The sequence below is a fragment of the Oncorhynchus keta genome, chromosome 32 (assembly GCF_023373465.1).
Source record: "Oncorhynchus keta strain PuntledgeMale-10-30-2019 chromosome 32, Oket_V2, whole genome shotgun sequence".
Classification (NCBI taxonomy): domain Eukaryota; kingdom Metazoa; phylum Chordata; class Actinopteri; order Salmoniformes; family Salmonidae; genus Oncorhynchus; species Oncorhynchus keta.
Genome location: NC_068452.1, coordinates 7082886 through 7095567, shown reverse-complemented (window position 1 = coordinate 7095567; position 12682 = coordinate 7082886). Strand labels below are relative to the sequence as shown.

At 44.2% G+C, this 12682-nt stretch overlaps 1 protein-coding gene across 2 annotated transcripts in view; it reads left to right on the top strand.

Moving 5' to 3' along the window:
• LOC118364951 ((E3-independent) E2 ubiquitin-conjugating enzyme-like) overlaps positions 1-12682 on the top strand; it is a 45783-nt gene that overhangs the window by 1654 nt on the left and 31447 nt on the right. The gene's annotated exons all lie outside the window — the stretch shown is intronic.

The window sequence follows — 12682 nt, the reverse complement described above, 5'->3', positions numbered from 1 at the left end:
TTTCTGCCCACCTCCTTGCTTGTTCTGCCCACTATTATTAATTTGCTCCCATAGGACCACAGCCTGTTTCCATCTTGGGTTAGTTATACAAATCTTTGATTATATGCTAAACACTCCACTACACGAGGAGTCAGTTTAATCAATCATACTGATGGTGTAATGTTAGTTTTCCATTGGCCAAAGGCAGTTTTAAAGTGGATAACATCCTGCATGACTGACATTTTAAAGTGCATAGGTTTTGCTGACGTTTAATTTATTATTAACAATAATACATGGATACAAAGCTGTAAATGGTATTTAACCTTGCCTATGAATGCATTTCACAGTAGTTACCAAACAGGTTGAGGCTATCGCTATATTACATAGGGAAAGAACCTATGCCATCACAAAAATCAAGTTAAATAGGGTCCAATCTATTCACAATATTAATTCAAAAGAAAGGTTGCCCAAAGCAGAGTATCCAAGCGCTCAAAGCCCATGCATAAAAGCTTTGTCGAGCCAGTATCATTACAAACGGAAAATAGAGCTATTGCCGTATTGACATAATGGGATTCAGTACTGCAGCAACAGGGAGCACATTCCAGGGCCTTATGGAAAAGGGTCACACTGAGGGAGTGGAGCTGGGATGGGGTTGGGCCTAGAAGATACTCACGGTGAACAGTGCAGGCAGGCTGTGCTGCTTTGTCCTCTGGAGTAAATGTGTAAAGTTCTAGCAATGGATTCAGGGTCTGGAAGTCAGGACAAAGGTCTAGTCATGTATCTGTGGGGATAACAATGGGTCAGGGATGTTTACCTACACACACAAGGGTGACTCGGCTCTGTGTGACTTTGAATGCCAGTCTTGTTTTAGGCCTCAAACATTGCCCTCCGTGTGTGTTGTTGTCCTTATCAGTTTGTGTGTTTGTCCAGCCTGATCTGTGTGTGTATTCTTCCTCCCTGTGTGTGTGCGCGTCTGATTGGCTGTCCGTTAGGGCTGGGAATTGCCAGTGACCTCACGATACGATATCGCGATACTTGGGTGCCGATATATGTATTGCGATTCTCATGGTTCTACATGAGTTGCGATTCATTGTTCCAAACATATTGCTCAGTATATGTCTACTGCAGAGGGACAAGAGTGCCATGAGAACTAGTTTTGATCAGTCATGGAAATAAAAGTGCTGAAAACATATGCTACCTATTTAAAAAGGAGATGGGAAATGACTGAGTTTTGACGCAGATGTACCGAACTAGTGCAAAAATTATATAGTCAATACAATATGATCTATTGTCAAATAATATCCCGATTTATATGGAACTGTATCGATTTTGTTTTCCCTCATCACTGTTGTCAGTGTGCATCCTCTGTCTACCTACTGTTCAGACGGTGTTTCTTCAGTCACATATTCTCTTGAGCAACTCAAAGATTCACATCTATAATTCATGACCAGGCCACTTCCTGCGGTATGCAAAAAAAAAAATAGCATATTTCCAAGGAAGTCTGTCCCGACTGCTTTTATTTCTTACCTTCCTCTGCTTAATACCCATTTTCACACACTTCCGGGGACACTGGGATACGAAAAGTCAGTACCTTAACCCTAGTTTTGCATAGCCATGCATCCAAATCATGTCACACCAACCTTTTGGAGGTCTGAAGAATTGGCTAGAATGGTGTGCAAATGTTTTAGTGGATTTTACATTTCAAGAACCTCTTCCCACGTGCTCGTGGAAGGGGTGCTGCGTTATGTTAGTCACTGTGTCCTACCTGGTCGGAAAACATTTCGCAGAGTTGTTGTGTATGCCAGTTTGTAACATTGCAGGAAATATAAGAAAACCTAGAGGACGAACAGAATTCTGTTTTGCCAGAGATGTGCTCTATACATAAAATCGAGTCGTTGAAGGCACTACCAATCCTCTGCTAGATCAATACATAAGAAATATGCTATGACGTGTCTACTTACAGGCTATGGTAAAAGTTTAGTGTATCAAGTGTTACCGACGGTCTCCGATTTATTGAAATTGAAAGTAACCACAAACACGGCACACATCAACATATTTTGATGGGATTTTAATCCCCTGTTCCCGACCACTGTCGCTCCTACGGCACAAACTAATTTAGTGGGCACCGTTTTCAGCTCCGCCCAAGCAAGGGACGTGTTGTAAGGCGTCACTGGTTTCCACCCCTTTGTAGCTACTTTCTGCCATTGACTTTACAAGGCGTTCCTATTAGGGAAGCCTGGCTACCTGATTCGCCAGCCTCTTTGTCTCCCTCACTGCTCCTGCAGTTGTTATTCCTCAAAGGTTTTTACCAATGAGGAGTTCATTCAGGATTCGTATGACAGATATTTACTTCAAGACAGAGAAGGCGAACAACATAGGCCTACGGCTTGTGACTTGTTGTCTCAACGTGACGCATGCGTCCGTGAGGTAAAGTAGAACTAATTCCCTCTTGTATTCAGTTCCTCACAAATGTACTCGGAGAAAGCGTAATAGAAAAAGAAGCGTTCCCCGTGGGGTGCAAAGCTTGCATTTCCCACTGTCACCTCTGTAGTTTTCTTCTTCAGATGTAAACTTATTACTCTTCATCAAGTTTCCCTGTGGAAACTTTTATATAGATGCACGCCGCTGCCTCAATGGCAGACTGACACTATTTATATCTGCACTGTAATAAGCTATGCCACGTTTTCCCGATGAAATCTTAATTACATCTCCAAAAGGAGAGTATGGTATGATTGGTCTCGGATCTGCCACTGGCGTGGCGCTGTTTCAATCACTTCCCAGGACCTCATTATCCAAGCCGGTCAAGAACATGCTTTGCATATTTCATTCACCGCCAGACTCTAAGACTATGAGGGATATGTGTAAAGCTTGGCATATTGCGTTGAGCCTCATAAGAAATAATGGATGTGAGGTATCACATCCGGCCGTGATTGGGAGTCCCGTAGGGCGGCGCACAATTGGCCCAGCGTCATCTGGGTTTGGCCGAGGTAGACCGTCATTGTAAATAAGAATTTGTTCATAACTCACTTGCCTAGTTAAATTAAAGTTCATAATTTAAAAAAAATATGATCTTAAAAATAAAATATCATCTAGGTCAAGGACACCGCCCCTCTCTGATGTCTTTGTTTGAGCGGGCAATCATTTTCCTCTATAGTGATCTCTCCATCCAACATGATTGGAAAGGAAGGTGCGTTGCTTTGCTAGTTCCATCAGAGGTGGACTACTACCCAATGTTTCAAATTTGCTTTCTTCAAGAATTAAAAATGAAATGGTTTTAATGAGGCTCCGTTGAATAGAATCTATAGCTACCCGTTTTAAACTTGATTGGATAGGAAGGTGCTTTGCACTCTCACAATGGTGGGCTAGTCATATTAGAAACTGTACAAAGAACCCCATGTTTCAAGCTTGCCGTCTTCTTTAAGACCTGTGTGAAAAGCTGTTCATATTGGTTAAATGGAATAACCACTAACTGGAGGTGCCTCTTGAATAGCAACCATTACATCGCTAGCCTAGCAAGGACGCTAGGACTGAAAATAGTGCATCTCTTGACTACGAAGGACATTGTCTCTCAATGAGACTAAGGCGTCTATTGAAGGTCTTTGACAGAGTTCATGCTGTGGAAGCCCGTGGCTGCCTACAGTTCAGTACGGCGACGGTGAGCACACAGCGGCATTGCTAGAACACTAGCTAACTCGGCCCCATTGCTGCAGTACACTGTCTAGCCCTCCCTAACTTTCTTTTGAGATGCTTTCCAAGGCTATGACTGCAGCAGGTAGCTGACAGTGGAACGCAGGGCGTGGTACTGAGGTTGGGGCGATGGTTTCCCTCCCTGCCCTCTTATCCCTTATTCAAGGCTGTGCTCGGAGACGGAGCTGTCAGACAGGGGGTTCTGAGGTGACCGTGAGGCCTAGGCCCTGGGGGTGGAGGAGGGGTGGAGTGTGGCGTGACGCTGCTAATGACGGTGGGTGCAGCCGGGGCCAGGGCCTACTGCTGCCGACTCTACTGCAGAGAGAGAGAGAGAGAGAGAGAGAGAGCGAGAGAAGGGAGGAGAGAAAGAGGGATGGAGAGAGTAAGGGGAGAAAGAGGATGAAGGGAGCTGGGAAGAGAATGAGGGGGCACGAGGGAGAGATGGGCTAGCTCTGGGCAAATGGTTGCTATGCTAATGAAGAGCTTTTTGTCCTTAAGTGATAAGGCCCCCCCTTCTGTCCCATTGGTTCTTTTAAAAAACATTTTTTTTAAATGTCTTATTTTACCAGGGTCTATTTTTAGAGGTTTTTGTTTTCTTGTTGCAAGCAGTTGCAGTTATAGGCCTAACCCCTTAGTTTGCTGAATAGGCCGATATCTATTTTTACATACCGACTTGGGAGTATTTGGTCTCCTTTTGTTGTCCGGAAGGTAGAGTGCGGTCCTTTCAGGATGCTGTTTACAGGTATTGCTAATCTATGCTAGGTGAAAATTCTGAGTTTTAGCATTCACCCGTATTGTTTATGACTCTGGTTTATCCGGGGTAATGAGTGAGTATTCCGTCGATAACGGCCTGTGTTGGGCACTGGAATGTGGTTGGATATACATTAGGTATCACCACACGACTAGCTGAAAAGGCATTAGAGGTGTGCTCTTTAGAGGCTCGTAAGCAGCACAAGGCTCATGCTTTGTTTTTCTGACCTCTGCTCTCCCGCTCTGTCCCCTCTGGAGAACATGTCATACATTAAGCCTGGGTCTTATTTGTCACCGTTGTCACCTTTTTGCCCCGTCATCCACCCCCCGTCTCATTTGCCAGCTTTATTGGGCTGGCCTGTCTGCTAGTGATGTATGGGGAGGTTGGAAGGATCCATCTCTGTGATGGGTGCAGTTTAGGTTTTTGCCCTAGCACTACACAGCTGATTCATATAACCAACTCATCAAGCTTTGATCATTTGAATCAGCTGTGTAGTGCTGAGGCAAAAAACAAAAGGTGAAACCAGGGGTGCTGGACTGAGTTTGGGAAGCCCCTGGCCTATACAGTTGATGCCTTGTAATCCTTTGAGTCACTCCACATGTGCTGATAACACCTTAGCCTTCTCCAATCATATTGAGACATCAGCCATCTTGTCGTTATTAATTATCCAGCCAACTCATTAGCATGGCGCTTGAATAATTGCCATTAGTGGTTAGCCATTCCCTACTGAGGAGGCTTAAACGATCACAAAATTAGGGTGTCTGTATTTAGACGACGGATGATCCTAATTGACTTACAGTTAAGACTAAACGACTGACACCACCGTGATGTTACGCCATTCTCCTCACATGGTAATTGACATGTCGTCATGACGTGTGTTTTGACGCAATAAACGCTATGTAGCTTTTTGGTTACTCGCCTCTGCTACTTAGCAACCTGGTCCTAGTCCTGCGGCTCTCAGAGAATAGGCTAAACTGCAGGCCCGTGGTTGACTATTAATGAAGTAATCCGGGACACTGCCAAGTAGCCTCAGTGTAAGAAGTGAGTGTATGAGCTTGAGTAATGTTAAGCAGGTGCCAGGGCCTTAGCGTAGAGTGGACACACACATGTCACACATTCACAAGCAGCCAGAACAAGGGATCATCAGCAGATTGAAAGTGACATGTCTGGAAGGTGAAGAGGTGTGACAGCAGGTGGAGGTGAGAGGAGAGAAGCAGCTAAGTCATCTTGGATCCATCCTTCCCTATAGCCTAGGGCTCGAGAGAATAGCTTTGGTAACTCACTACAAAGATGTGAAATGATAAGCTATCCTCCTCCCTCCTCCTATCCCTCTCTTCCCCTCATCCCTCTCTTCCCCTCCTCCCTGTCCCTGTGGAGTTCTGTTCTGGAGATTGCAGAGCAGTGATGTAATGTGGAAGGGTTGTTGTCAACCACACCCCTCCTGAGATGATGTATCTGATACACTCTCTCTGTTTCTCTCGCGCTCTCTGTTTCTCTCGCGCTCTCTGTCTATGGGCTTTATTGGCATGGGGAAAATGTTTGCCAAAGCAAGTGAAATAGATTATAAACAATAAAAAAGGAACCGTAAACATTACACTCACAACAGTTCCTAGGATATTTGAGCAGGAATCTGCATGCAGAGCCTCAATTTGGTTTTTGTCCCCATTTTCTGAATCCTTTTTTGGTGAGCGGATCCCAGACCTCACAACAATAAAGGGCAATGGGTTCTATAACTGATTCAAGTATTTTTAGTCAATCATAATTGGCATATCGAATTTTATGTTCCTTTTGATGGCATAGAAGGCCCCTCTTGCCTTGTCTCAGATCGTTCACAGCTTTCTGGAAGTTACTTGTGGCGCTGATGTTTAGGCCAAGGTGTAGTTTGTATGCTGTAGGGCAACAGTGTCTCACTGAGATTTACTTTCGGGGCCCAGGTCTGACAATCTGTGCAGAAGATCTAGGTGCTGCAGAAGCACCAGATCATCAGCAAACAGTAGACATTTGACTTCTGATTCTAGGAGGGTGAGGGAGGGTGCTGCGTACTGTTCTAGTGCCCTCGCCAATTCATTTATATGTTGAGGGTGGGGCTTAAGCTGTTTCCCTGTGGAAGCAAATGTTTTCTGCCAATTTTAACCCCGTGCTTGTTGTTTGTGTACATGGATTTTATAATGTTGTATGTTTTCCCCCAACACCACTTTCCATCAATTTGTATATCAGGCCCTCATGCCAAATTGAGGCAAGCTTTTTTTAAATCAACAAAGCATGAGAAGACTTTGCCTTTGTTTTAGTTTTTTGTCAATTAGGGTTTGCAGGGTGAATACGGGGTCTGTTGTACGCTAATTTGATAAAAAGCCAAATTGACATTTGCTCAATACATTGTTTTCACTGAGGAAATGTACAAGTCTGCTGTCAGTTATAATGCAGAGGATTTTCCCAAGGTAGTTATTGGGGTCAAATTTGTCTCCACTTTTGTGGATTGTGGTGATCAGTCCTTGGTTCCAAATATTGAGGAATATGCCTGTGCTGAGAATGATGAAGTAAAGTTCATTGGAATTTGTGGTCTGTATATTTAATTGAGGATCCCATCAACTCCACAGGCTTTTTTTGGGGTTGCAGGGTTTGTATTTTGTTCTGTAGTTAATTCTCTCTCTGCCTTGCTCGCCCTCTCCGCTTCTCTGTGTGTGGTAGATGTGTCCACTGAGGACTTGCGGAGAAAGGCCGGCTGGCCACAGCCTTTCTCCCTCTGCAGTATTGACACCTCACAGTGGGGGAGACGGGCTGGTTCTGTGTCTGGCTTTCTTTCACTGTTGTTTTTTTCCCTCTGCCTTGCTCTTCCCTCCCGCTCTCTTTCTTCCACCCCTCCTCTCCGTCCACCTCCCCTTATCCGTCTGACGGTGTCCTATTGCCCTGCCACTATTTTCACTCTGTCAGTTACTCTCTCGCTACTGACCCTTCCTCAGCTCCCATCAGTTGTTCCAGAAGTATATAGTGGTTTTATACCGGACTGTCAGTTCTCTTAACACCACCTGGTTCTCCTCTCCCTCAGGAGAACATGTGTAAAGGAGCTTTGTGGTTCCCACTGTCTGGATCTATGGACCTCCAGCGCTGCCAGACATGGCTGGTCTGCTGGAGGGTGTGTGTGTGTGTGTGTGTGTGTGTGTGTGTGTGTGTGTGTGTGTGTGTGTGTGTGTGTGTGTGTGTGTGTGTGTGTGTGTGTGTGTGTGTGTGAGAATCTAGCGTGAGATAAATATTTGATCTTTCTCATTGTTAAGTGTCAACATGTTCAATGTGAATGGAGAACAGGCGTGGCCCAAGGCTGCAGTCTCTCTCCTTTTCCTCTATCCTTCCTCCTGCACCCCACCTGGAGAGTGTGACTCGTGTTAATGAGCCCAGGAAGACAAAACCAATACTGTTGCACTAGGAATGTGCATCTTTCCCTTTTGAGACAGTTTGACCGATGTCAAACATGAACAAAACATTTTAGTTTGACATGATTCGGTTTGATTTGAGAAACGTTCAATACGATTCGATGCACTAACATTTGTTGCATAAGTTACATTGATGGAAAATGAGATCTGTCTCTGTCCTAACCCTAATTTAGCATACCTGATTCAGCTAGTTAAGGTCTTGTTGAGCAGCTAATTAGTAGAATCAGGTGTGTTAAATTAGGATTGGATTGATAACCCACAGGACAGTAGATCCCCAGGAAGAGGGTTGGACTGAACCCACAAGACAGTAGATCCCCAGGAAGAGGGTTGGACTGAACCCACAGGACGGTAGATCTCCAGGAAGAGAGTTGGACAACCTACAAGACAGTAGATCCCCAGGAAACCCACAGGACGGTAGATCTCCAGGAAGTGGGTTGAGCAGCCCTGGTCCAAATGGTCTAAACGTTTTATTTTCCTCCCGCTGATCGAGCATTGCAGGTAGAAAAAGCAATTGTCCTTGTTATGAAATGAACTTCACCCTGTATATTTAAAAATGACCATATACACTACCGTTCAATAGTTTGGGTTCACCTCGAAATGTCCTTGTTTTTGAAAGAAAAACATTTATTTTTATTTTTTAAATGACATAATTGATCAGAAATACAGTGTAGGCATGGTTAATGTTGTAAATGACTATTGTAGCTGGAAACGGCAGATTATTTTTTTAATGGAATATCTACATAGGAGTACAGAGGCCCATTATCAGCAACCATCACTCCTGTGTTCCAATGGCATGTTGTGCTAGCTAATCCAAGTTTATCATTTTAAAAGGTTAATTAGAAAACCCTTTTGCATTCGAGTGCCTAGTTTGAGAAACGGACACCTTACAAGTCCTCAACTGGCAGCTTCATTAAATAGTACCTTTTAAAAAAAAATGTATTTCACCTTTATTTAACCAGGTAGGCCAGTTGAGAACAAGTTCTCGTTTACAACTGCGACCTGGCCAAGATAAATCAAAGCAATGCAACACAAACAACAGAGTTACACATGGAATAACAAACATACAGTCACTAATACAATAGAAAAATTCTATATTCATTGGTATACCTAATATTGCGTGGGTTTGTTCAGCATGCAAAGGGACTTGTTGCTCAATCACCGTCAGCACAGTTGCAGGCTTAGTTCGACACTGAAGGAGAGGATGCATCAGTTGTCAGGTGCTTTGTGATTGGGGGACTTGCAGCCAGCCAAGGTCGTCTGTCAGTCAGAGTCCATTGTCTACATTAGACTGGCACACTCTACATCCCTGAGATGAGACCTGAGAGCAGTGGCTACTTGCCAGAGCCCCAGCCTTTTCCATTGTCCATCACAGGGGTTCCCAAACCTTTTTTTTTTTTTTTTGCCCGTTACCCATTTTGAGATTATAATTTTTTTGCAACCACACCATGTAAAACAATAAGGTGATGTCATCAACAGCCAGTAAACTTTCTTATTTTATTTAGGGCTATGGCAGTCAATTACACATCACTCTGACTGTATTTTTAGACGGAAGGAAGTATGGTTTGAAATACTGAAATGCATCAAAGACATTGGAAAGCGCAGAAGGTCAGGCATTTTGTAGGAAGAAACACTCACGACCACATTGAGTGTATATTGGAGGTTACTCACGTAACCGCGGTTCTATGAACCAAGCGGCGAATTATTGTGGTTATTTTTCTGAGTTTCTCTCGCCACCCCATGGTCTCAACCCCTAGTTTAGGAAACGCTGATCTATCACCAGACAAAATCGCTCCATCCTTGAGACGAGACAAAGGAACAGATCTGCTTTGTTAGCCTTTAGCCTGACCGCTTCGCTCGCCCCTTCAGAGAAATGCCCGCTTTGTTAGTGTGTATGAGCAAGCCCCCCCCTTTAGCGGCACCTTTACAGAACAGCCTGCTGGTTTCCAGGCTGCCGCTTGACGCTGTGCTGCTGACTAACAGCCATTGTTATTGGACAGTTACTGGTGCCTGAACAAAAGACTCCAATACCAGGGTTTCTTTCCAATACACACAGGTGTTTCCATTGAATTCCTGAACAACGCCATCGTGTCGACCAGGCAGTCGTCCAACATATGAGTCACGTAGACTAAGGATATTTTCAGCATTTTCCCCTCTGGATATTTCTAGCTTTAGGATCATTGTTGGGACAAGGGGAAAACCTGTGTGTCTTCTTTGTTAGTAGTTTCCCATAGTCTATGTATTGCACATAGGCCATGTAATGTGTGAGTTTTATGTATGCACATGAGCAATTGGGATTTGTGCAATCTGATTATGCATACAAATGGGATACTGTGTGTGTGTGTTCCATGGCCACAGGAGGAGCAGTGATTTGTGCAGGATGCGGCGAGGCACAGATCAGCTCATTGAGCAGTGAACAGGCAGGCAACAGATGAGACAGTCAGTTGTGACATCTCTAGGAAATAGCTTCCTTTGGTGGGCCAGGGGAGAAGGGGGGAAAAAAGAGAAGACTAGAGATGGAGAGGGAGGATATTCATGCCGTTCTTTCTCTGGGCTTCTATATGAGATGAGATCAGGGACTGTATACCCTTCCTCTGCCATCTCCCTCTCATCCTGCCCTCCTCTCCCTCTGACTATTTCTGGGAGTGGAACTGCAACTGTGTTACAAGCGTACCATGAATAATGAATGATAACTAAGCTAAACTGCATTGTTTTGATAGCTATTAAATAGCCATGGTAGAATATGCTTTCTGGAAGCCGTGCTCTTGTGTGTTTATATTGTAATGTAGTATCTTAGTACTTCACATGGTTGCTTCAGTCATATTTGGTTGAGTATGTATTGATTTTAGCCTCATGGTTCCTACGCAGCGAGACAGTTGCTGAATCCGCAGGCTGCCCCGACCCCTCTTCTCCATGGCAGAGTTAGAATCACTAAACACACACGGGACTGTGTGCGCATGCTTCAGTGTAGGCCTATCTGTGTTTGTGTAAGTGTGCATGCATGAGTGTGTCCAGCCTCTACACTGGGACTGGTGTGAATGCTAAGACGGAGTTGTGTGTAAATGGAGCGTCTATCCTATCTTGCCCGCCTCCTCCTCGCCCTACAATTTACAGGAGTAAGGTAATAGTCCAGACAGCAGAGCCTGAAAACATGGAGATAGCTGCAGCTGGCCTAGCCCAATCAGATTGTGGTGTTTGTGTGTGTACAAGAGATACAGGAATACAAGAGTAATTGCTTTTAAAAAAAAATTCCTTAAAGTCCAATTTTGGCTAACACACTCGTACCCTTCCATTTCATAACCACACGTCCTCCCTCCTAATTTTCTCTCCTCTCTTCCTCCTCCTAATCATCTCTCGTCCGTCCTGCCTCCCTCCTCTCTCCTCCAGAATTCTATTGTAGGTGATGGCATCCGGCTGGCAGCTGCCACCCATTAGAAGGAGCAGCTTGACGCTACTAGTGTTAGCCACATTACACTGATTTAGTATTATGGAGCATGTTGCCACCCCACCGCTAGCCTATCCCTGGCTTACTGAATGCCTCTTGCCTTTGAAGAGCGCTCTGTCTATCTCCCCACATTTTGAGAACAGTACATGTCATCCCGTGGAAAATGGAATAGACCGCAACGATGCTGATTTGACTCTCGAGTGGGTCTGTTGCGTGGTCTGTTTGTTCTCCTGTATGTAATTCCCATTCCCCAGGCCTGTTCGTCTACCGCATCAACATGGTGGATGATTATAGATACGCCTAAATTATAGCTGAAACTGTGAGGAATACAGACTGTAAAGGCTATTTTGAGTTACTTTTATCTTATTGAGAATCTGTTTTTAAAGTTATTGTCTGTTTCAGAAATGTATGGAGTAGAACCGATACGAACGATTGTCTTTTCAAGGAGTCTGTCCGCTCTATTCATTGCAATTCTCCCCGCAACATTCTGAACATTCTGAACATTCTGAACATTTTATCTCACCAAGTATGTTAAACAGGAGAATGGTGCTTGGAGGCACAGGGGATTCCCAGTCATCCCCTGAACTATTGGGTTTTGTCTAGAAGAGATGCAGCCTTTGTCAACTGACTTTTCGGGGAACTTACGCAGCAGGTTAGGAGGATTAGGTTAGGGTTAGCGAAAATGCTTAAATATATATTTGGTCAAATTTTCAAAAAATGGATTTCATCTAGACAAGACCCAGCTACAGCCTCCTTTCTCCATTCACTCGTTGATTACTTCCACCCAGTAAATTCTGATTTCTTTTAGTAATTTCCCTCTATACCAATTCCTTCATTCATCCATCGGTCTATCCCTTTATCTACCCACCAACCTATTATTAGGCTATTGCAGTACATGGGGCTGCCAGGCTATATAGATCATTTATAATTAGTAGTGCCTCTCTTAAACTGCCACTTTCCTGCTGCAGTGGTGCTATTTGGGCGTTTCATTTTGGTATTTTATTCACTGTGATGTTTTGTAGATTAACAAAGGCATCAAGGTCATCATTCCAGCAGTATTTTCCCAGTTCTGTGTGTGTGCGCTGAGAGTGAGACTGAACTGAACCCTCTGACATGCAAATGTTGATCTTCTACTCGGATGCCCTTATCCCCGCTTCCCCAGAGATCCCTGAATAAACTCAGTGCATTGTCTCTGTACGACCCTGTGTGTCATTCGGATGAGCGAGTCCAGGCAGGGTGAAGTTGCGGTGAAAGTTGACTATCATACCGTGTACTAAACTAAGCAAAAAAATAAATCCCCTTTTCAGTACCCGGTCTTTCAAAGATAATTTGTAAAAATCCAAATAACTTAACAGATCTTCATTGTAAAGGGTTTAAACACTGTTTCCCATGCTT